This window comes from Lissotriton helveticus, chromosome 1_1, assembly GCF_964261635.1.
Source record: "Lissotriton helveticus chromosome 1_1, aLisHel1.1, whole genome shotgun sequence".
Lineage (NCBI taxonomy): Eukaryota > Metazoa > Chordata > Amphibia > Caudata > Salamandridae > Lissotriton > Lissotriton helveticus.
Genome location: NC_136057.1, coordinates 2,042,032,880 through 2,042,059,357, shown reverse-complemented (window position 1 = coordinate 2,042,059,357; position 26,478 = coordinate 2,042,032,880).

Sequence of the window (26,478 nt, the reverse complement as noted above, 5' to 3'; positions counted from 1 at the left end):
GTTATAGTCATTTATATGCTTTGACTCTTCATTTCTTCTTAAGTTATAGGTATTTTTCCGTGATTTTCGTGTCACAGTAGGTCGCAAAGATGACATAAAATTGTTCACTCTTCCTTTTGATGTTACTGGTCGTGGAAATCCAAAACGACATTTTGTGTAGAACTTGTCCTTTGATTTGTACTTTCGACAACAGTATTTTCCACTACGATGGGTTTGAAACCGCATGACTTGATGTTTTAAATTCTTTTGTTCTGTGTTTTTAGGAACAGCACATGTAGAATACTGTTCAATAAAACTCATCACTGTGTCATCCGAATCTGTTCCAAATTTGTGGGCATCTTTGATCCATAGCAGCATATGTATGTGAGGAGCACCTCTTGCTTGATACTCCTTTCTCCAAAAGAAATCCAGAACCTCTCCAAGAGGAGGATTTTTTTTGTTTGTGATAAAAGATATCATAGCTTCAAATCTATTAATAAAATACCTGCATACATTAACTGGATCCAAAGAGCACAATTCTCCAGGTGTCTTGTATTCTATATTTTCTATGTTTGCATTTGCCTCTCGAAGAAATTGAAGTAAATCTTCCCAAGCATACTCAGCACAGCTTAGAGTAAGGAACCATGTAGGAGTTCCTAAGTTTCTTAGCATACATTTCAATTCCCCATGACGACGGTACCAATACTTATTAGTACCACGCTGACATGCCATGAGAATAATTAGCTGAGATTCCAAAACAGTGTCATTCTGTTGTACTTCATTCATAAAGTCCCTTGCCGAAACATTCTGCAGATATACTCCACTTTTTAGTATGTGGTTCACTGCATAAGAAAGTCCAGACAAGTCACTCTCAAACAGAAGATGAAACAAATATGGAATACATTGACGAAACCTTGGATCTTCTGCATATAATCTTGATGTCCGGTATTCAGATGCTGGTATCTGCACAGGTCGCTCATCATATCGTCCACCTTGACCTGTTGGAAATAACTGAGGAAAACAACGAGTTTCCAAGCTTTCTTCCAATACACTAATGGGACTTCCTTTTGCTTGGAATAACTCAATAGCATTCCCTATTACTTCTTTGGAATGCAATGGATGAACACTGTAATGTTCATATATTTGTTCACTTCCGGACACATCCACATTTTCAATTTGTCCAGCTGACAAATCACTGTCCTCTTCTACAGTTGTTTCCTCTTCTACATATACATTTTTGTAGTATTTATTGTTTTTTACAACACTCGATAATGGTCCAAACAACCCTGTTCATCCAGCCTTATCTCACTTTTAATTTGACCCCTTATAATAGGTTACTGTTAACTAGGTTCAGGATGAACATTTTTCACCATTATGTCACCTTCCCCCGAATAAATGACTGGACAAGAAGTCTACCCCTATGCCCATGTGACGATGCATCTGCCCAAACAACTATCCACGTTGTCTTGTTTTGCAAATATTACATGGCCCAAAGGAAAAGATGGTTAATCCCAATATTAAAGCAAATGAATATACGTAGATGCCGTCCATCATTTCTCCGCTTGCAATTCTTAGAGGATGAGATCACATCGAACCAGGTAGTTAGATTCCTGAAATCAACATTGAGATGTAGGCCTACTTTAGAACGTGGTGTGAATTTGTAATGGGCTTGAATTTGGCAAACTGATTCTGCACTTGCACTGTTTAAATGTAACTCCTAATTATTAATCCGTGAAGAGATGGATATTTATTTAAATGTACTGTATGTTTACGTATATTGAAAATGTCCTTTTTTTTAATAACAATTTTATCGTACAATTAATGTTTTTATATGTACTTTTATGGTTTTTCAACACTATGAAAACCGAATAAAGTATTTTTGAATTTGAATTTGAATTTGTTTATTAACCTAGAACTCAAGTACCTTACTGGAATAAGGAAGCAGTGAGATGGGACAGTAGTTTCCAGGTACCTTGGGATTGGAAGAAGGCATTTGTAACATTGGTTTGACTCGAGCTTCGTTCCAACTGGTGGGGACCGTGGCATGCAACAATAACATATTGAATAGCTCTGTGAGTTTGGCTGTGAGCAGAAGAGCTATATTTGCCAAACATGTGGTGGGAGCAGGTCTGCTGGGAAACCTGATTTAATCTTGGCTAGGGCAATGGAGAGGTCCTCAGGAGTGAATACATTGGATTCCAGTAACAGTGGCAGTGTATGGTCACTGTTAATACCTAGACTAGAGTGTACATTTGTAATATTATGGTGGGGAAAAGACCTATTAATAGATTTGATATATTCCTCAAAAAAAGAAGACAGCTTGTCTACCCATTCTTGCGAGTGAGTAGAAGTAGGCTGATCAGAGAGAGGGGTAGTAAACTCCTTCAGTATTTTACAGAGCTCTTTGTTGGAATTTGCAGCTTTCTTAATTCTGTTGTTGAAATACAGATTTTTAGCCTGTCTGATATTATTTAAGTAACCTCAATGGATCTGCTTATATTTTAAATGATCTTCATTGGTCTTGGTTTTTCTTCATTGGCGTTCTGCAGTCCTATTGGACAGTTTTTCCGATCTTTAGTGCTAATGTAAACCTTCGACAGAGGTTCCAATTTGTTAAGAGTCAATGCAATTGCGTCTTCGGTAGCTGTTACTACATGGCCTATGTTCTCACATAGGCCTGACCCCGGTTACACTGAAATGGTTTCACTATCTATAGCCATGCCTCTGAGCCCAGCTCTGTCTTTCAAACACTTTTAAATGAAAAAAAGTAATTGTGAAAAAACTGATGGCGAACTAGAGAAACATTCTCATTATGTTACCGCCCACTAAACAAAGGGCGGACGTTTTTAGTATGTGGATTCAATCAGTAATAATTAGATAACTCCATGCATTTGAAATTTCTTTTACATGCCAATTAAATGTGCATAAATATACAGTTTTGAGCATGCAACATTTTAAATACAGTGGCAATGCTATTTAACTTCCCAATTCCTATTTACTTAAGGGGTATTATGTCTCAGGATGATCTACAGCAGTGTTATCTAAGATTTATTAAAACTTCATGGACCTTATTCCCAAGGGGCTTACAACTCATAAAGTTACAAGTGCAGAGAGTCATACGTTACTTTGTGAATCAGGCCCCACAAGTTAATGTTCAGTCATCAACCAAGTTTGATGTGCTGCGTTAAGTGACAGCAAGAGAGGACACCACCATATCTACTACGATAATGAGCAGTTGCTCTCCTTCTAGGCACTTCCATATTCAGGCCATGAACACAATTTTGCACTTAAGCAACATTGTAAACGTCTATTTGTGAGTCAACCCCTTTCCTAAGACTAACTTTAAAACTTTCTCACTTTGAATTTGTGCTGTGTAACGGAAGTCAGGCGAACAAGGTTGGACGTTGGAGGAAGGCAGGCAACTCCCAGGAACAGCGAAACAGAGCGAGATTCGGACGCCCGCAGCACAGAATCTCGCCCGTGCTTTTGAATCTGGGGGCAAAAATGGGTGCGATATCGGGTGAAAACGCCGAGACCCGCGGTGGGTTGCCCTGCTTGCTAGCTCTCTTTTGGGTGCCTGCCAGGTTGCCTGTGCGCAGCAGGCACCGCAAGTCCTTATCCTTGTCTAACGCATCTGGAGAAGGATAATTGCAGAGAAAACAGCTGACTCATAGGAGCCACGAGTAAGCTGCTGCGAGTCAGGAGCCGCAAAGGAAAAAGAAAAACTCCAGAGGAACCTCTGCACTTTTTTGTCTTTGCCGCAGGGGGATTGTTGCTGGGACTGTTGTTGGCGGGGGACGTGGAGCAGGATTCCTGAGGCATGGAGATAGCCCGGTGAGTCCAGCGCTGTTGCATTGTGCCCTGAAACCCGCAGGGGTAGAAGCGGTGGTTGAGGTGGCATAGCTTGCTTGGACTTGTAGACAGTTTGGAGCACTTGCACTCAGCTTTCATCCTCCTGCCCTCCCGCCCTCTGCCCCTCCTCCCCCCCTTGTATTAACATCAGAATCCTTGCTCATCGTGCACCAATCTAAAAGCACCTAATCCGAATTCAGCCATCCCCTCAATTGGGTGAAAGAGGAACAAGGTGGAAGAAAGTGGAGCAGGGAAAACTTAATTAACTAAAAATGTATTAAAAAATTAATTAAAATCAATTGAACAAATAAACAAATAAACAAATATAAGCACCCGCTGCAAGAAAGTAAATTGCCCTTGCTCACAACCAAGAGAGCAAAATGCGAACAAGGAACTCCACGCAGCAGCAAAGCTCCCATCGCCCTCACAAGACTGCTAAACGACAGAAGGCCAAGATGCTGTACCCCTATCCGGGAACGCGGGGGACTCAGACATCCCCCAGAATAAAGGGTAGTCATCCTAAAGGAACCCTGGAAATGCACAAGGGGAGTGAACTGGACAGCCAAAGTAGTTGCCGGACACCCCCGGTCAAAAGTAGGCAAGAATCTCAGGAAGAACCCCAATCAGATTGCACTTTGTCGTTGGCCAAATGGAAATGTCGCGACATCAGAGATTATCTTAATCGGCTGACTCAAAAAACGCACGAGGAAGTAGCCCACTCTGTGGGCCACGAGAGTCTAAGCTAACATAAAAAACTTAAGGTTATTAAGGAAAATCCAACAAGCACACCTTAACCGTCTCCTCTTTACCCTGAGATAATCATCCTTGGAAGGGACCCGGCCACTACAGAACCATCTTCTTCACAATTAGTCCTATTTCCCTCCCAAGAATTACCACCAAACAGTAGCCCAGATGCTTTACAGGACAAAAATACTAACCAGGCTATAACCAGCCACTTTAGTAGCCTGAAGCCCGGCAAGGCCCATCAAGAGTCACCACAGTGGTTGAAAGCTAAGGATTCTAAGGAAGACAATGACGCTGTTCTACCCCAGCACTCCGGCCATAATTTGCCAGAATCAACAATATGGATCTTGTCTGCTAGTTCAGGGAGCCCAGCACTGCAACTACTGCATCTATGAAGTCCTCTGTCAACTGAATCAGAAGTAAATCAATTAAAAGGAGCACTGGAGTCTCATACTCAAATGCTGAGATTTGACTTCCCTTCGCTTGCCTCTACTCCATTTCTCGCCCCTCATTCGTTCTTTAGCCACACTTGTCTCAAGGACCCACGCCAGCTTGAGACAAAAGTTAATGCCCCTTTGACGGACACTGACAATGGCCATGCCGGCAATAACGCTCCTAACTCACAAAAAGACCTGAACAAAAGTCTTCAAAAGAAACGATCCTTGTCAATTAGCAACCATTCAGATGCAATCTCACCTCTATCACATCCTCAGACTCAGGACAACAACCTCTCAAAAATAGAACCTTGGCCTAAGGAGCCACTCGACACTTCAGCCACGTACAAGGTTGAGGCACTGCTTTCAGCGACTAATCAAGCCTTAAACTCAATGGCCAGTGCTGCTCACATGCATACAGATAAATTAGATGTTCAGATAAACATTTTACATCTAGTAGGGGATTCAATAATCAGAATTGATACAAAACTTGACCACCTAAACGCACTGATACGCAGAGCCCAAAATAATGTAGAAACAAACAAAAATCAAAGTCAAAACCAATGCTACGGTGCATGTACCTGTAAACAGATACTAAAAAAATTAGAAACACTCCCGGAAGTAATGTCCTCATTAATCAAACATCTGAAGAACGATGCACAAAGACGGACACAGAAAAACATCTCTCCGCCATTACTTCAAAGTCGTGCTCTCATGGCTGGTCCTACTGATGCTCTGGGATCTCGGCTCACTCGATATGTTCCGAGTAGGTGCCTACGCTCTTCTGAGCTTAATCAACTGGTAGTTCCTCGTTCTATGAGGGTTAGATGGGGGAGCAAGGCCTTTTCCATCCTGGCACCCCAAGTATGGAACTCACTTCCCTTTGAGATTAAGTCACAACCCTCATTGGATCTCTTTAGGAAGGCTCTAAAAACTTGGTTTTTTGTTGATGCATATCAGTAAGCTCTTTACATCCGTCGACTCAGCTAGACTATTGGTAGGCGCCTTGACGCCCATGGGGCTAAGTAGCGCATGTGTAAATCCCACTTCATTCATTCATTCATTCAAGTCACACAAGAGACAACGCAACTGATAACAGGTCTAGCCACGAGACGCAACATTATAAATTCTGTTGATGCTCACGAGCAGCAGCCCACCATTACACAAGAGCATTTAGTCAGAACCTCGAAAGGTGCCACTAACCATGATCACATATGCACTTTTAACAAAACACAAATAATAAAAGACTTAGATAACACCATCCAATCTAATCCACAAAAGACACAGTCAATGTGATGAACTCCATAGTGCCAACAAATATGATTGGCTTACCATCCACAGAAGGACAACTCCTGTCCAGGAAAACTAAGAAGAAATTAAAGAAACTAAATAAAGCCAGGAAAAAGGACAGCACATTATTACGCTGGCTTAAAACTGAAGACAGTGAAACAGCCAACTCAACCAAGGTACCTAGCGACAACATCCATGGAAAAGGAACTCCAACCATTGATTCTCTGGAAGATACCACTGAAACGCAAGGTGTGGGCCAAATTAAGGTCGACATCTACCAATTCACAGTGCAAGATCAGGTGGAGATCCTTGAGAATCCTAATGGAAAAAAGAAAAAAAAGACGCAGTGGAAAATCTTTTAATACCCCGGATAAATCAATAAAACTTTTCAGCAATTGGCCCTTGCTTAAAAAAGGTGTAGAAAAGCCTTTGGGCTGGGGTTCCACTAACAAACTCACATGTATTCACGACCTAGTACAACCACCCGAATCCAAGGAGGAAGGTATCAAACCAAAAACAAACCCAGAGGAAAGAGCAACACAAATCAACCCGAGGGACGACTTGGAAAAAAGTCAAAACGGGAAGGCCTAGTTCGTCCCCATGACAACCATACATAGGCTGCAGCACGAATAAGACAGTGCAAGAGGGGAAGATCTCTCTTTTTAAACCCACCTACACATCTCTAAAGTAAACAGATTAGAAAGCTTAAACCAACCACCCAAGGAAAATAGATCAAAAGGCTTAATTCAACCGTCCAAGGAAAAGTTGCCCTGCAAAACCCTAATGGCAAATGGAAACCAACGGCAGAATAAAATCTCCTTTAACACTGGAGAAGTAACCAAGTTGACTCAAGTAAGCACACAATTATTACTTCACCCAGAGTATGTATCTCAAGGGAAATGGGACATCCTCAATAGAGGAAACATTCTAAAGCTGTGTCAGAACCTCCCTGGATTGGAAAATATAAAAACCACTGACATCGAAAGTGTGGCTTTTGTCGCCCCAGAACAGGGCCAGACGAACGAAGCAACAGTTGTGACCTTACAAAATAAAGACATGGCCTTGGCATTAATGAACTACATAAATCAATTGAACGACTGGGGCATCCAGATTAGCTTTGTCACCAAACCCAAGTACCCAGCTTTCTTAAAGGACATAGCAGTCAATCCTTCAATGGCTCATAACAATAAAAATTCGTCCGACAACAACATAATTACTCAGCAACCGATTTCAGTTTTGTGTGGCTCCCTAGCAGGAACCTTAATAGCATCCTGTAAAGAGAACCCGTTGCAAATAATGACATCCAGAGTGGGAGGTCCTCGTCAATACGCTTTCAAACGACAGAACTCCCAAGACTGGTCCTGGCTATCCCAGGCCTTAGGGTAAAACACAGAGCATTCCGGTCGAACAGAAGCCCAACATGGATGTCACACACCATCTTAGAATTTGTTCCTGGAACATCCGCGGGCTAAAAAGAATCAGGATATCATTGCCTTGCAAGAAACATGGTCCCAGGAGGAAATCGCCTGGGAGGACTTCACCGTGTTTGAATCCCATGCAACACCATCTTTAATAGGTGGCCATGCCTCGGGAGGAGTGTTGATCGCCGTACAGAGCAAGCTGGTCGTAAAATTCTCCCAACTGTGTGAAGGGCAGGGAGATTATATCTTTGTTAAAATTCTGACCCAGTGGTTGGAAAAGAACAAATTGAGACAACAAATAATGATCCTTGGTTGTGTCTACCTGCATCCCTCTAAAAGCAACCGAGAGGCTACACTGAGTAAAATGCTTCCAGCCATGAGAGACCTCTCCTCCCATTATCCAAACGATATATGGCTAATAATGGGTGATTTTAATTCCACTTAATGGAGACAGACTCGGACCTCTCCCTTCAGTTCACATTGGACAATCAATTGTGGGCCATTCCGGAGATAAGGTCTCAGTACCGAGGGAAGGAGAGTCAAGGGACAAAGATGGTCACGTACTTAGACGAATTAGGTCTCCGCATCCTAAACGGAAGACTCAATACAGACTTGCCTGCTGCATACAGCCATGTGCCTTTTGCTAGAATGGCCACTTTGGACTATATATGGATTTTAGTTGCCCACTTTCCTCTTGTCCAGAAATTTGAGGTAATTCCCTCAACGGAAAGTGATCACGCCATTTTAACGTGCAAACTTATGTCCCGGCACTACCATCACCCAACACATAATCTGCTTGGGAAAGAAGACAATCTCGCGATTGTAAGAAAGTTACGGTGGACAGTGGACAACCAGGAAACAATGGAAGAGAAGGTGGCCAATTTTTTGGTCAACTTAAATCAGGAGCATAGTGATCAATTGACCGCATTGTCGTGGGAAACAGTAGTGTTGGACCTCAGAGAAAAGCTATCCACGAAAATAATCGAAAGACCAAATAATTGCGCTCCAATCACATCTTGTATCTCTGAACATAAGCAACTTACAACAAGTATTTAGCGCAAATTAAATAACCTGCTGCGCAGGCGTGCCTATAATGACACATATTACAAATTCCTGCTAGATAAAATATCGATCTCTCGAAAGGAATATAGGAGAGCAAGGTTCATTTCTCAGAGAATGAAAGAAGAACATCACTGGGCAAAAGCCCACGAAATCATAAAATCAAAAGACCAAAGACGATTCTGAAGCTGGGTAAACAAAGGTGTCCGTTCTGTCCAACCCCCCACAGTGACTAATATATCTCCTGTTGAATGGGAGGCCTACATTGAAGCACTCTATGTAGAACCAGCAAGTTCCAAACGGCCAAACCCCCTTAGTCTCAGTCACACAATGTCCAATCTTGAAGCGGAACCCACCATTAAGAGACCTCAAACCAAGTGGCAATTATAATAAAGAAAATGCACCCAGGAGGAGCACCAGGACCAAATGGCATACCAACACAGATATACAAAGTATCCACACAAAAGTGGGCCACTCTGCTGGCCACCCTATTCGAGGCAACCAGAATGGGTGGGCTCATTCTGGATTCTTGGCGCGGATCGCTTCTCGTCCCCTTCCACAAAAAATGCTCATGGGCGGATCCCAACAATTATCGGATGATAGCCCTTCTTGACGTGGAAGGAAAGGCATATGCAAGTGTCCTACTTCAAGAACTGACAACCTGGGTGGAAGATCGCAAATTGATACATTTTACACAAACTGGATTCCTAAAGGGCTGCCACATTGAAGACAATTTGATCTGTCTACTTCACATGATTGAAAGCACACTCGCTACCAAAGGAAAATCGTTATATCTGGGGTTCATTGATTTCCAAAAACCCTTTGATAGTGTAGTTTGCCCCAAACTTTGGGAAAAGTTAACAAAATGGGGCATCCTGTAGCCCCTCCTGAAAGCTCTCATAGCCCTATATACCGACACCTGGGTAAAAATAAGAGTTTCCTCAAGATGGTCAACCATCAATAAAATCATGAAAAGCAGGGATGCATATTGGCACCTTTACTTTTCAATCTATATTTAGCAGACCTACCTGACTGTTTGGCCCTTTTGCGAGCATTCTCACCACGAATTGATTCTACTAAAATTCAATCAATGCAATATGCTGATTACACAATACTCCTCAATCAAACCCAGGTGGGACTTCAAAGACTTTTCGATTCTCTGGTACAGTATTGTAAAACTAACGCTCTGGAGATCAACATCAGCAAAACTAAGGCAATGATAGTTTCGCGCTCACAAGCCGGAAAGCACTCCTGGTACATTGAAGGGAAGCCAATAGAGATAGTGACTGCCTACAAGTATCTGGGAATTTGGATAGACCACAAAGGGAGACCAGCACAACATATTATGGCAATGCAAGGAGTGGCCGCTGTTTGGAAGGGGCTTTTGTAAGAACCAAGAAAGCCCTTCACTCCCCAGATTTTTCACCGCTAATTAGGGTGATAGGCGCCAAATTTCTGCTGACAAAAGCTTTTGGCACCATAACTTTCAAAGACAAAATGCTTACCTGGCTTGACAGAGCCCTGTCAATGTGCTTTCGCAGAGTCTTCAAACTACCCAACTCGACCTCTCAAGCTCAAATTCGCATGGAGTTCTCTTTGTCATCATCGAAACACTGGGTAATGAAAGCAAGATTCATTGCCTATTGCTTAAAAGCCAAAAAGGCTTGTGAGCTTACACTAAAAAGCTGCATATGGTCACTAGTAAACAATCCCAGCACTCCTTGGAACCAATTTTTAACATTCTGCTTGGATGCACTAGAGGTCCAAGATATATGGATAAGCTCGCTGCCTATTGGGCCAATCAGAAAAATCTTGTCCAAACAAGAAAAAAGGTCTTGTCATTTAAGCACGATGCCCTAAATGTGCAGAATCTCTCCCATGGCACTTGGGCCTCAAAACTATATGGCCCTAAAACTCCACCATACTACTTGTCGTCATTCAAGAAACCACAAGTGAAACAACATTTAATGAGATTACGTTTTGGCCTAATCCCACTGAGGGCGTATAAGTATGGCCGGAGATTCAAGGAAGATGTGTCCACACAGTGCCTTTTCTGTAAGAGCGGGGAAGAGAACTTAATCCACGTCCTGTGCATCTGCAGAACCCTACTCCCTTTATGAACTTTTTTGTTGCATCCAATTTGGCGGGCCCTGAACGTCCGGACATGCCAAGAAGCTCTAAAAGAGTGTATCAGGGGCGACTCAGCTCAGATGGCCGCTCGTTTTGTAAAATTCATGACTGAGATTAATCTCCTGCTAACAGAAGACGCTCACTAGGAACTCTTGCCCTACTAGATATGAACAACCTTGCTCTCATCAACACCTTTTAAAAAAAAAGCATAATATGAACTGATTTTTAATTGTGTTTTGCATGTATTGCAACGATTTTAATTAATTGTGCAAATAAAATACTAACTGTGCTGTGTAGCACACATGTACATTTGAAGAAAACAGCTTTTTTTCTACTTTGCTCCTTCCTCAATGAGCTTTTTTTTTTGGCACAATTGAACAAAAATACTGCTATCATGGAAAGCTCATCTATAACCAGACCTATGGAATGCACCATGATGTAAAGTAATACAAACAGCACATAGTGCTGATTTGCATAAGTTTAGGTGACTTGGCACCAGCTCAAAGTGTTTACTAATTCTCACCCATAAGGGCTTATTTCAAGTTCGGCAGTCCGACTTCTGGGGAACCACCTCTGTTCCATCTGCACCACAGCTGTGCCAGCATTTCTGCACCCACCATATAATGGCGGTCTACTCAGTGGGACCACGGCGGTCTGCAATGCAATGCAATGTACATAGGCTGTGCAAATTACGCTTACACAGTCTCACAAGTGGTCTTCCAGTGTTGCTCAACAAACAGTGGTTAGCCAACAGTGGTTGATCATGTTTGTTCTCATCAAAACAGACTACACAACAGTGACCATTGGATGGATAAAAAAAACACTCAGGCACACTCATGAAAACATATATCTCTCTCTTGACCTCCTTCATTTCAAGTCACTTCTCCAGCTCAGCGATCTTTCTCTATCAACTTCTTTACAGACCTCTCTTCCTTACTGTCTTTTCCACTTTCTGTAGCTCACAACCCTGTCTTCCTATGTATCAACATCTCCCCTCTTTCTCTATTTTAAGTATCCCAACCTCTTGTATTTGCTCTACACTACATTTCTCTTTCTACACATTTCTCTTTCTACACCCCACCCCTTTTTGTACTTTTCTTGTTTCAATAAAACTGTTTTTACCTGATCTATTTGCTATACCTATTCTCATTTTGCTCTCTCTCTTGCATGTCTTTGTTTTTCCTCAAGTAGCCCGATCTGTCTCCTTCTTCCAAAAACTGTCTTTATCTCTCTCTAGTTCACCTCCTTTCTATAGCGCCTCACTGTTTACCTCACCCCGATGAGTATTGCTACCCTTATAATGAAAGGGGTTATATTTGAAACTACAAATATCCAGAAACTAAAGTAACAAATGTAAAGTGCAATGTGGAACCACTCCACTAATCATCTACGAAGTCACCCATGCTCCTCCTACAATGGGATGAACAAGTTGGTTAGATACTGAACGGCACATACATTTTTTGTGTTGCTAGGAAAAATAACTCTAGACCCAAGTTCAAAAATAAATCTCTTTTTCAATGCATGCTCAAGATATTGTTTCGTACTATTTCGTTGGCAGACACTAGACAGCTTAAGCTTTTAACTGTTTTTGGGTCTAACTCACTCAGAGAAAATGATTGTAAGTTCTAAAAATGTGTTTACAACTAAGAACACTTCAATCTATCCATCCAAAACTGAAAAATTCAAATTTTGTCTTAAGCATCAACATGTCGGAAAATATTACTGAACTTAAGAGTCAGAAAATATAAACCATAAATACACAACTACATTTGGCCAAGTTTGATATGCTAAAGACATCTAGTTAGCCAGACAATGGTGACATATGTGTGAATATTATCATTGGGCCTGGCAAGCAGCACACGTAAGAAGCTGTTTGAAATAGTAAGAAGGGCATTTTACCCACTTAGTCACATCATGATCTCACATACAGACAGGAAATATTTAGAAACTGTGGAAATAGTGAGTCCCCCCAACCCCCAGTTAAAACTATCTCCTTGGCGAATCTCTACATCAAGCAGACACACCCCTCCAAAGTCTTATCATCTCGCTCTCTTAGATGTAGTCCACCTTCTCACAAATTGCTGAGCTGCATATAAACTGCATAACTTCACTTGCTACCCAATTTCTGGGTAAAGCTCACATCATAACATATGTGAGGATCAATCTTACCTCAAAAGGCATGTACTTATACATTTCCATTGCTCTAATATCCTCGAAAACATCCCAATCCTAATTTCTTGTTCCCATCACGATTAGGCAATCCTCATTTTTTCTAAGTAGTCACACTTGGGGGTCTATTATAATGTCAGGTGGATCACCATCACCCTTATGGCGGTGGCGATCTGCCCGCCATTATACAATGTCCGCCACCCATTCCCCCGCCATATTACTATGGTGGGGGGACCCTAGCAACAGAAAGACCGTCCGCCGGCTCTCCACCGGTCGACCAGTCGACCGGGCAGAAAAGGGGCTGAATTTGGTGTCTGGAATACACCGCCATCCATATTACCATACAGGCGGATCAGTACCTTTCATGTGGTGCATGACTGTTGGGGCCCGTTGCAGGCCCCAGGTTGTTGGGGGTGGGTGGTGCATACGGGGGTACCTATGGTATGCCCCTGCATTTGCATGCACAACGTGGCAGGCACCGCACAGTGCCTGCCACGTTGTGCAGGCAAATGCACAAGGTGCATCCATGGCATTGTGGCAGGTGGTGTGTGAGCATTGCCCACCACAATGTTGTGGGAGGGGCATGCCACCGCCTCCCTGGCAGTGGCATCCTGATTGCTGGTGAAAGACCGCTGGACCACTGGCGGCAATTCCCAGCATCACTTTGTCGGCCCACCATAGAAATAGACCGCTTGGTGTTTGGATAAAATATTAAATAAAAAATACGGTGATTCAAAAACATCATGTCATTTATATCAGAATATCAAAAATATCACTGACAGGAATATTGAAGATGAGAATATCATTTAAAAATGTGGTTTTAAAGTCATATATTATATTGTTTGTGAGAGTTTTTATTATGTAGTTTCTTGTAGTGTGTTTGATTTTGTATGTTTAAATGTTTTTTATTTGTGTGTTTCTTAACATAATTTATTAATTATGACTTTTTCCAAATATGTATTTTAAGTTGTATTAATGTGCAAAAGTAATATATATATATTTTGCTTCTAGTAGTGGGATGTTGGGGTTTACGGGGTAAGGGTGAGGAGATTTTCAAAAGTGAATATTTTTATATTAAATCTAAAGTTTATTATGTTGATTGTATGCAAATTAATATTGTTAAATTTGTCAATTCATTGTGATCCATTATTCATATTTCTAAGTAATATTTCATGATTATTTTTAATTTATGAATACATTGTATTAGATTTAAGCAATATGATATTGTAAATATAACAATATTTTTTTACGATACTAATTTTGTTAAAAATATAGAAATTACCTATTGTAAATTTAATAATGTCAAGTTTATTGTAAATGTAATTTAATTACGTTTTTTTTAGATCTATTATTTGTATTAATTTAACCTTTTTTATTTGCAAACATTTCATGAATTTTTTTAAAGTGTTGAAAATTATAATACCATTGTTAATAAATTGTTCTGATTAAACTATTTATTAAAAAAATTAAGTTAAGATTGAGTTGTATTTGTATATCGGAATACATTTTTTTATTGGGAGGATATATTTTATAATGTATTAATTTGAATATATTGAAAGTTGTTTTTTATGTCTACTTTGAAATGTTTCATATGTTTGTCTTATTTTCTTATTTTCTGTTTTGGAGTATATTTCTTTTCTGGCATGTTTCAAAATGTAGGAATATTAATAAAAATATATTAATTATCAATAATGCTTTAAATTATTTGTACTTTAAAAAACACAGTTTATTTGTCTTATTTTGTCATCCAGGTGAATTTTTTTTCTATTCATCAAAAAATTATGTCTGAGTATGGAATATTGATTGTCATCAACACCTTCCCCAAACTGGTTTAGATTGGGGTAGGAACTAAGGGCCTTATTATGAGTTTGGTGGTGCAGGAGCGGGACCGACTGGCTCCCGCACCGCCAAACCCATGTACAAACCACCCGGCAGATTAGGAATTTTCTTTTGTCTGGCTGGCACTTCTTTGACGTTCCCAGGGTGGTGCCTATGAAACAGGCAATCCAATGGGAATGTCAAAGGTAGTACCTGCATGCATGGACTGCTGCAGTGCATGCTGTGCAGGTACTGGTCCGCATTCCCACGGGGGGCACATCTTGCCGTCTCAATATCGCTGTGCCACCAGAGATCCCTGACAATTGTGGTGTTCCCTGGCTGTACTGGGGAGACCAGAAGACTGCCACCACTCCGCCTTCGCAAGTTTGATGGTCTGTGGAATGCCAGACTCGTAATGAAGCCCTAAATTTCACCCCATTAGTGTCCAACATCTTCTCCAAATTGGTTTTGTTCGGAGTGGATATAGTAAATGTCGCCCCTATAGTGTCAAACACCCTTTGGAAATTGGTTTGAATTTGTAATAGGAATATTAGGTGTCACCCCTTTTGTGTGCAACACCTTCCCCAAATTTGTTTAAATTGGAGGTGAATAATAAATGTCATCATTTTAGTGTCCAACACCTTTTTTAAAATGATTTAAATTGGAGTGGGAATAGAAAATGTCACTCCTTTAGTGTCCAACACCTTTCCCAATTTGAAGTAGGTTGAGTGGGAATAATAAATATCACTCCTTTGGTGTCCAACACCCTCCCCAAATTTGTTTAGATTGGAGTTGGAATAACAAATGTCATACCATCAGTATCCAACACCTACTCCAAAGTGGGAATAGTAAATGTCAGCACTTTAGTGTCCCATACCTTCCTGAAGTTGGTTTAGATTGGAACGGGAATAGTCAGTGTTGCCCCTTTAGTGTCGTACATCCTCCCAAAATTGGTTTAGATTGGAGTGAAAATAGTGAATGTCACCCTTTTAGTTCCAAACTCCTTTCCCAAACTTGTTTAGACTGGGGTGGGAGTAGTAAATATCCCCCTTTTAGTATCCAACACCTTCCACAAATTGGCTTAGTGTGGAGTGGAAATAGTGAATGTCACCTCTTGAGGCCCCAACACCTTCGCTATATTGACTGAGGTTCGAATGGTGAAAGTAAATGTCACTTCTTTAGTTTCCACCACTTAGTTCAAAATGCTTTATGTTGGATTGTGAATATTTAGTTTAACCATTTTATTGTGAAATTAATTAGTTAAGTTGTATTACTATGTAGTAAGAGTAGTTTATGACATTCAATATTTATTGTCTGCGATGAAAAGGATAATTAGTAGTAAGTTGTCTATAAGTAATAATTAACATTATTAAATACATATTTTCACAGAAGAAAGATAGGAAACACATTTTTCCATTGCTATTTATTTTTTTGACGTTTATTTAATGTATCTTTTTCCATTTTTAAGTATATATATTCCTAGCTAGAACAGATATATATGAATAAATAAAGAAAATGCATTGCATTTATATTATTAAATGAACAATGTCCATCATGCTTAAATAGTATTTTTTGTTGTACATACTCTGGGTTTGTTCTATACTGTATTGCATGTATTAAATTGTTATCGGTACATTTACTTGACATCATTTTAACAAAAATTCTTAAATTACATATTAAATTATTGTATATTTTTTTAATTATTTAAGTTATGCCTTACATTTATATTAAATTTTTTACTAAATGTATTTAACATTTTTAACTTTGTTCCCCCTCATTTCTATGGAGGGATTGTCTTTTGTTAGTTTTATTTACCTGGCATTTTTTGTTTTACTTCTGTTTTGTAGTCTATTTGTCTTATATTCTAGGATCCAAGTCATGATAAGTTGCTGCTGTCTAGAATTTAGTTATAGAGATGTTTTTGTTATAATGTTTTCACTAGTGTGTTGGTTTAGTCTTTTGTATGCTGTTTTAGTAATATTTCACTATGTCATGTGATATTGTGTTATGCTGCTTGCTTTTTGATGATTAGTTGTAATGTATACATACTTTTTTTGTGTACATTGTTAGGAGAAAGGACTCACAAACAAGCTAGGATGGGTACTCACGTGCCCGCCCAAGATAGTTCATAGGGTGTAGGAAATGTGCATCTCCCGCCAAAAGCCACACCATAATCAGTAATATTGGTAAATGTTTCACCATTATCAGAAGGAGAGGCGGAACATTGGTCCACCCTGCGAAACAAAGCCATGCATTTTTTTAGCAGAAAAGTAGGGCTGAACTCAAAACTTTTCACGGAATTCAAGATGGCACGACAAATCGTGTGGGTTGGATAATCAAATAAAACCCTGCCTGGTGATTGTGTTGTGCTATCTTTTAGGTCTCCAGCCTTAATTCAAACAATTTTTGGTAGGGTGGGCATTTGGGCGGTCAGGAGAAATGGGATAAGTGTTGTTCCTTTAGGATTTTTTCTACCAACCCCCTAGATCCTTGCAATTGCCCAAAGAGCAGAGATTTAGAGCAGGGCCATTGAGGTTCAGCTATGCTGTCCCAATTAATAATTATTTTGAGCCCCTCAATAACCTGGATGAGATTGACTGACTAACTCATATTAACCAGCAGTTAGAACCGGGTGGTGAGGTATTTTTGAATTGAGAAGAAGGTTTCTCAGAACAAATGGCCAGCTCAGTTTGTTGCAAACAAGTGACAAGAGAATCATATATGCAGCTGAAACCTGACTCAATACTAAGGGACGGCGACCCAGTATATCTGGATCAGGGTACAGACCCATGTGCACATTGTACTAGCCCACGGGAGATAGGAGGTTTGGATCAGATCCTCTCCTCAGGCATGTTGCCAAATAGCCTTTTGCCCAATTCCTTTGACCCCACCTGGAGGATTACCTCATGGAATATTGCGGGGCTGTGCTCAAAAACCCAAGATCCTGTCTGGTGTGAGGCCACAGCTAAAGTTGATATATTCAGAATGCAGGAAACATGGTTACTGGACCCAATTCTCATCAATGGTTTTAAGATGTTTAATACTCCAGCAACAAAAGGTTTAGGGGCAGGCCCAAGAGCGGACTCTGTACTTACATCTTGAATAGTTTGGCAACTGGAGAAATAACCTTTGGTGCGGGGGACCCCTATTATATGACCTTAGAGTTTTCATTGGGCATTAATCAATGCATAGTTTTGGCCAACCTGTATAACAACGTACCACCTGGGGAAATTAGCACTGTGGTTGGGAAGCTATCCAAGACTTTGCTAGATATCTGTAATCCTGACACCTTTGATTGTATGATTATTTTGATAGGGGATTTCAATTGTGCAATATGTAATTCAGTTGATATCAGAACATGTGGACTTGAGAATGAGGGTGGGGTGAGTAGCATTCACTTCTGTCACACGCCACTGTGAGACCTGTTTAATGAGATTGTACATATGTATGATTTGGGTTTTGTGAATAATCTTTTAACCCCCTCTGTACCTATGCCATATACTTTTAACGGAAGAGGACTAGCGTCTACAATCGACTCTATGTTAGTCCCATGCTCTTTTGCATCCAGGGTCTCTTCTTTTAAGGTTGGTGACAACCCAATGAGCGACCACTTTCCACTTTGCTTGGAGATTAAACTTCCTTCTTGCAAGCCTAAGAAGGCCAAACAAAACCTTCCATTAACTGGCAATCTCAAACTGAGCAGAACTAATGGATATTCTGTACGTTGGTCCAAAGTGGACCCAGAGGCGGTTATTACTAAATTATTTAAAAATAGCAAATCATCCTTTGACATCTGTTTGAACGAGATTCCCCCCTGTGACAGCATTGTAGAGTCTTTCTTAAATATATGTAATGAGATCGGGAGTTTATTATTTGCGAAACATCGTAATAATCATAAAGAACAAGGGTAGTTTGATATACACTCACTTGAAAAAGGAGCTGCATAGACAGCCTAGATCCCCTAATCGGGTGAGACAGGCTAGATCAGAGTATAAGTGGGCCATCATGGATAGAAAACGTATTTTGAGGCAGGAAGCTTGGGAAACTCTCCATACAGCGGCTTTACTGAAAAACAGCATGGCCTTTTGGAGGGCAGTAAGGGCCCCTTTCTCTCAGACGGTAATATCCCAACTATTGAGATCGCAATTTTGGAGGAGGTATTAACGTCTCCAAAACATTTGTCATGAGATGTGGTAAGAGGATTCATAGAGTAAGGGAAATGTTCCTGGATGGCAAAAAGTTAGCGACAGCAAGGAATTTTTCTATCTGGGCATTTTATTTCATCAGAACGGCACCTGGTCCCATGCGATAACCACTAAAAAGCTTGCATTTACAAGAGCATCCACAGCCCTAGCATCCTTCGCTAAGAAATTAGGGAAGAAGCCGCAAGGGGAACATTTGCAAATATTCAAAGTGAAGTGCATTACAACCGCTATGTACGGGGCAGGGGTGTGGGGCTTCGCTAACACCCTCCCACAGCAGCAGGTGGAAAATTCCTTCTTGCTGTACATTTTGTCTGCTCCTCTGAGCACGTCCTCCTTTGTTTGTCATGAGGAGCTGGGCCTTCCTTTCATTTCCAATCTTATCAGATTGGAACCAGTACTTCAGTGTCATAGGATCTGGACCAAGGAGCAGACAAAATTAAATAGAGACATTATGAAGGATAGCATGGGTCTGGATGGGGCCCTAAAGATCCTGTGGATCAACTTTATATTGCAATTTCATGAAGGACCTAGGTCACCCGGAATACTTCACAAATCCCACCACTATGTTAGCCGTGTCAGGAAAGGCTCTGAGAAGGGAGAGTCTACAACTAATGGACTCCTTGAGAATGGCAGGGGAAATGGTGAAGCCTAGAGTTATGCAACACCAATTAACGCTTTCTTGTATCCAAATGGAGCCTTACCTATTATTTGTACCAGAAGCATATGATAGGATGCTTCTGACAACATTCAGATTGGGTAATGTCCATGAAATAACAACAACACCATCTATGAATGACTGGTCACGTAACCTGGCGCTTTGCCTCTGTGACAGACATTCAGGGCAGTTCACGATTCATTTATTGTTCTTTTGTAAATTTTATGAAGAGTTGAGGAACGTGTGGATACTTCCACTTTTAAAACATCAAAGGGCAAGGCAATGCAGTCCAGCTCTTATTTGGCTGCAGTTCTTGGAAGATAAACACATTGCGTGGAGAGTAACAACGTTTTTAAAGAAGGCTGTCTTGCAGCGAAAACACATGATACTGGATGCCCTGTAAACTCAGGGTACCTTCGCCGCAGCATATAGCAGGTTTTTAAAACATAACATTGGCACTTGTATGGTTTTATGACATCTTAAATATATTGTATATATTTTGTTGATTTTATCTTTTGTAATTTCTAATGAAATGTTATATGGATTTTTCTTATGAATTTGTGCTTTTATGATTTGTACAATAACAATCGAATAAAGCTTTCTGTGACTTTGACTTTGTTTTCACTAGTGCGTTGGTTTAGTCATTCGTATGCTGTTTTAGTAATATTTTTCTACGCATGTGATAGTGTGTTATGTTGCTTGCTTTTTTATAATTAGGTGTAATTTATACATAGTTTTGAGAATGTCATGTTTTTTTGTGGGTGGGTTTTTGGTTATACTTAGTTGTTTTTTCTACATATATGTCCTATGGGCATGTGGATTTATTGTTTTTTTTTAAAGTCGCAATTCTTTTTTTAAACATGTTTTTCGTTATTTAGCTTCAATGGATCTCTATTGTATTGGTTTTATTTTTTCATTTTTAGGGGGATTTTACAGAACACACTGAGTTTTTTTTTAGCTTTTTGGTTGGCGAGGTATAGATGTTTTATATATAAATAATTTATATACTATTTTATTATATCAGTCCGATTTATGTTTGGAGGCTTATTTAATGTTTTTTTTTACATTTTATTTTATTTATTAGAACATGCAAATGAACAAACAAGGGCAAACAGACAAACTATATGGCATCACAGAATAAATAACAAGAAACGCAGGTAATAGATGTCCATATGATAACAATAACGATAAAATTGGTAAATATGAATTAATGACAACTATATAAACATTCTATAAAAAATATAATATGAAGAATATATAACATAGATCTCAATATTCTACATTAAGCTATAGTCGATACTTAGGCTTACTCCCTGTGATTTCCCAGAAATGCCTATATCCATTCCTAATTGTTAATGACAGCTATGATCTAAAATATCTACATCTCGCTGACGAACATTCCGTTTAAAGTGCATATAAGACTAGCAGCAAATATACCTCTAACCCCAAGAAAAGTGCAATGTAATGATGTACTAACAGATAAAGAAGGTTGCATACTATCTAAAGTGCATTGTGCTGGTAGCAACAATTATTATCAAGTGCTAAGTTTATCAAAAATCAGAAAGATACCTTCATCACAATTTGCAAATCAATTGTCGAATATTAATAAAAAAATTGAAAATGGCTAACAGCCGCTCTTGAACATGCTCCTATAGAGCACCTAGCTCTTATAGTCTGCTTTCCTCCGTAACCCCATAAGAAGATAAATTCTGCCAAATACCTCTAAATCTTACAGTTGCTCCTACACGTTTTGCGTAGGCCTCCTCAAATCTAAAAGTCCTGCACATTTTGTTAAACCAGTGCTCAATACTGGGGTGTTTATTGGTTTTCCAATTTTGAAGGACAAGGGACCTAGCGACTGCTATGGAGATTAGTATAAAATACTACTGGTATTTTGTTAAGCATTTCACCTCCCCTGAGGAACCAAATAAAACCAGCAAAGCTGATAAATCAATTGTCTTAGACATACTTAGAGAAATATTTGCAAAAACCTCTTCCTTGAATTGCTGTAAGTTATTACATTCATAAAATATATGCACCCATCATCCTGTTTGTTACATCGAAAGCATTGGTTAGGGCTTGTTTGAAACTTTTTATGCAATCTCTGGGGTGTGTAATATGCTAACCATCTGGATAAGAAATTAATTCTCCTAAAATTAGTGCCTCTAAGTGTTCTTGCCATACTGGATAAAGTCCTCTAGACAATAAAAGACCTCCTACTGTACAGTCCTGTATAGGGGTATATGCATGAAATGCTGGAATATCTTCTGATTTAAAAAATATGTGACTTCTTTCCGCAAATGTCAGTATCACCTTATATCTGGTTTTTTATGAAGTTTCACCAGACGTAAAAAAACGGGGAGTCTTATAGCACTTTCCTTCAGCATATGTACTAACAGAAAATTGTCAAAACGTGAATTTTCCTCACCCAATTTTGAAAGTAAGTTAGTTAGGGCAGCCTGATAATAAGTTGAAAATGTGCCGCAGTATCAAGCAACAGAAGCAAAACCATGTCTAGTTAGACATTGACTAACCAGATTTTGAAGATTTTTCTGAACTGAATAACGTTAGTGCTGGAACAAATGTAGAACAGCAGTTTGTTCCATTGATGGTGGCTTCTGCCTGCAGCACAAGGTCCCATAGAAAAATGGGAGCTTGTGTAAATCCCTGCACCGTGGTGCCTGACATACGGTGCTGGGATTACCCAGGGGCACCTATGGCCCCCAACCTGAGGCCACAGGGAGAAGAGGGCCCTGCTAGGGACCCCCAAAGTCGCTTTCCAAGAGGCTGTTCATGAGCCCGTCGAAAGCCAGCCGAAATGACCAGCTGGTTTCACTTCCGACCGCTGTCATTGTAATACGGCGGTCAAAAGCAAAACCAAAGATGTCGTTCTGAAAGCCTCCGACTGACAACAAAATGATCCCAGATCCTGCTACATACAACAAACACTTGGTTCACCCACTCCATTTAGAGTTGGGTGATATTGCAGATTTCTGTTGCAGATGATAAGCCTAGTGGAAATGTTGATCAATATCCCTTTTGCCACAGGGCCCTCAGTTAATGGGCACAAGACTGTATGGTCTTTTTAGGAAGGTCCTTCTACTGTACATTTTCCAAGTTCAGTAATGCCAGGAAGAGACTTGAACAGAAAATGAAAAAAAACAAATAAACATCCAGTTTGAGAGTTTATTTCTGGGAAACAAGAAAAAATGGCAACCGTCCAAAATGCATATTGGCCAACTTGCATTTCAGTTTTGCCAAATCAATCAATTAATCAAGGATTTGTAAAGAACAGCAAATCACATGTGAGGGTTTCAAGGCACCAAAGGGCTTCTGCCACCACTTTCAACAAAATAATCTGTCTTTTTGATGGAGATCTCTAAGTTTGGTGGGTTGTTTTGCTAGGAAGACAGAGGTAATTGCCTTGACTATGTGCCAGTTTATGAATTGCCAATCAACATTTGTAGTATATGTCATCATCTGTGTCTTTTCCAAGATCTCTGTAGGCACCACAACACGCCATTTGAAAACAAGCATTAAGGAACATCCTAGAGTGTGCAGCACACAAGAAGGAGCTTTCTCATTAGCAACACATGACTGCAAAAAAGGAACCAATAGAATGAACTTTCGCTTTCATTGTGTTGAATTAGTTTGCTTTATCAACTATCCTCTGCACAGTAATTTTTCACAGTAATTTCTCTACTGAACTTTCTATCTGGTACAAACTATTTCCTTCCACTTTTTTGGGGGGGCGCTCTGCTCGTCTCATAGATGCTGGTTGGAATTTGGCCAATTATTGACAATTTTTCCCTTAAAACTTTATTCAGCACCGAGACATAGCGATACCTGTTGCCTAACTGCCACAAAAGAGATCCAGTGTACAGTGATGCACATGTAATAAGTGGCTTGACAACTCACCCACATGTCTGGTGGATAGCCTAAACAGCACTCTGCTGCAAAGCTTGTCCAGCCATTTCGAACATATTGTGATGGCGCACTGGAACAGCCACCCTGGCAAAGTAGGTCATATTGGAAACCTTGCATTTTGGGCAGATGGCCCCAACAAACTCTAAAAATCGCACGCCTTCCACAAAAGAAAAAGAGAGGAGACCCAACAGGAGAGGTCCATTCTTAGTTAGAAGTGACTCCCTGATTTCAGGTGTAGGACTGCTCCTCATCAAAGTTTTGAAGAGTGAGGGGACTATGATGAATATGACACCTGGTGGTGTGTGAGGATCTCCTGTCACTTTTTGTGTATGCCCAAAAGTAGATTGTTAGGAAGTGGAGCATTGCTTAATATACAGGAATACATTGAATCTTGGGTGGCTTAGCTGTTTTAAAACTATTCTGGCTGGAGGCGAGCTCACCCTTGAGGCCACATACCCTCGGATTTACTAACATGGACAGTTACCAGTGTTTTTGTGTTTGGAGGACATCCAGCATTAACATTTTAGCCAGCTTCCCATTGTACAAATGTACCATTGGGTGGTTACGTACGTAGGGCCCCTCATGCCCCCTAAATATGCCAGTAAAATTTGCCTGGATCTATTTCTTTTCTGGTGCCACTAATGCAGGCGACTTCTGGACAGAAGTTGAACAAGCTGGTGGTAGAGTCAATGTGCATCTTATTGGGACAATCACTGTATGCTGCTGTGGTGTATCCATCTGACACTTGTGCCATCGCAAGGTTTCAGAGGTGGGTGATGATACCGGGGCACTGCTGGGGACAAGGCTGATTTTAATAAAGATTTCACCCTGTTCTTCCTCATCACCTACACCTCCCACTGTGATTTGAGGCTCTGGAGCCGATTTCCCTCTCACATCACCCTGACTACTACCACTTCATGCAAAAAGTTGATTACGGTGCGCCTCCCACCGGAGTGTGTGATGTCTTTTCAAATGGGTTGCTTGGCCTCTGGTACCATAGCATGTACCAATTCTACAGCAATAAACACCAGTATTGCAAATGGAGCATATTGCAACATTATCCTCCTGCTTGCTAACAGTAAAGAAGTCCCAAATTGTGGAGGTGTACTTTATCAGTGGACCACTGATGCCACTGCCATTGCCTGAAAGACTGGATGGCATGGAGAAGGTGATGGAGTATCCTTTGTTTTTCTTGCTGGAGATCTGGAAGCCAGTGGTTCTACAAGAGAAGGTCCTTGTCCAGCAGCAGCAGAACCTCCTGTTCTGCTCCTGCTTCAAGAAGAACTAGTGCTGGCTGTTATCCACTTTCCTGCAGTGATCGGGTACTACTTTGTGAAAGAGACAAATCCATTTAAATTTCACTGCTCATTGGCAAAGACATGATTGCAGTGGCTGCCTCGCTGCGAGACATGGTCTTGGGGTTAGGTTGGGGTGGTGCTGATGATGTGGTATTGCAGTGCCCAGTCTGCTCCCTCGAGGCTGGTGCGGCAAGCACATTAACCCTGAATAAGTTGAGTACCAGAGTATCTGAGAAGGCATTTGTGAGTAATCCTAAGGAGGTTGGTTAAAGTTCCCCTAAGTAGAGTGAGAGGGAGGTACATAAAGACTCTGACAAGTGCCAGTATAGTGGGGAAGTAAGGGATCCCATGTCCCTCCTAGGAGTAGGAAGAGAGGAAGTGGTGGGCAGAGGGTCCAGGGTGCCCTATTCCCAGCCCCACAGCTTGAATCATTCCCTGAGGGGGCATAAGCAGGATGACATGGTCTGTACCAGGAGATCATCCACTGATGGAAGGTCCACAGTGTCAGGAGAACTGGGGAGGGGGCCACCACAGGCACGTTTCCTGTTCTGCTTTCTGGGGATACCACTCCATAACAGAGGGTACATAGCGCCTGAGGCTGGGGTAGAAGGTGAAAACAGTCCACAGTGGGAGGACCAGTGGGTTGGGGTTTCCAGCTTTGAGATTAGAGCACTACAATACTGGGGAGGCCACTTCCAGTCTGGAAGGGCCCATGAACTGTCAAAGGAACATAGGGAAGGAGATCTACACCAGGCAGACTCTTGCTCAACACATGCACAATGTGTTTCCCTTGGTGAGGGTAGTTGGGCTCCCCTAGAAGTCCTGACTTACCTGGTACATGTTTAGCCAGAGAGTACAGACCCTTAGTTGAAAGACCAGTTTCAGGATATCATCCCTGAACTGGTGGTAGAGAGTGTGGAAAAAGTGTGCAAGTCACCTATGGCTATTACCCCTACTCTGAGAAACCACAAGGTGCAGAGACCGCTGGATGATCTGTTTCTGGATCTTGACACTGACAGCTGTCACTAGCCTCTGTTGGTTGCTGTCTTTGGGACAGAGTTTTCCTTGTGTTGGGGACAGATGTCAGACCCACGGGATGGAATGGGTCACATCACTGTGTTGGCCATGGTGGTACTATCTGCCTACTGGGATGCATCTGTGTGCAGACTAATGTTAGCAGCTACACAGATGTGTTCCACAGATAAGGAGAAGCGCTCCCTATGGGGCAGTTCAGTGACTTCAGGCAGCATAGACAGAGGAATCCAACTGAGTTCAGATTGGCATAGAATTGGCAAGTGCCCTTGCAGTAGTGGGCCATTGTCAATGTTCTTTTGTCTTGTGCAGGGAAGTTCATCAAGGTATTAGTTAGGGACCCAGTGTTAGGCTGGAGAGGGGTCATGCTAGAAATGGCCTTCTCTGAAGGGTCACCCCAAATATGTTGTCTGCCTCCTCTTCTTTTTCTGACCTTCTTTTTGCTGGCTTTGAGAATCCGAGCAC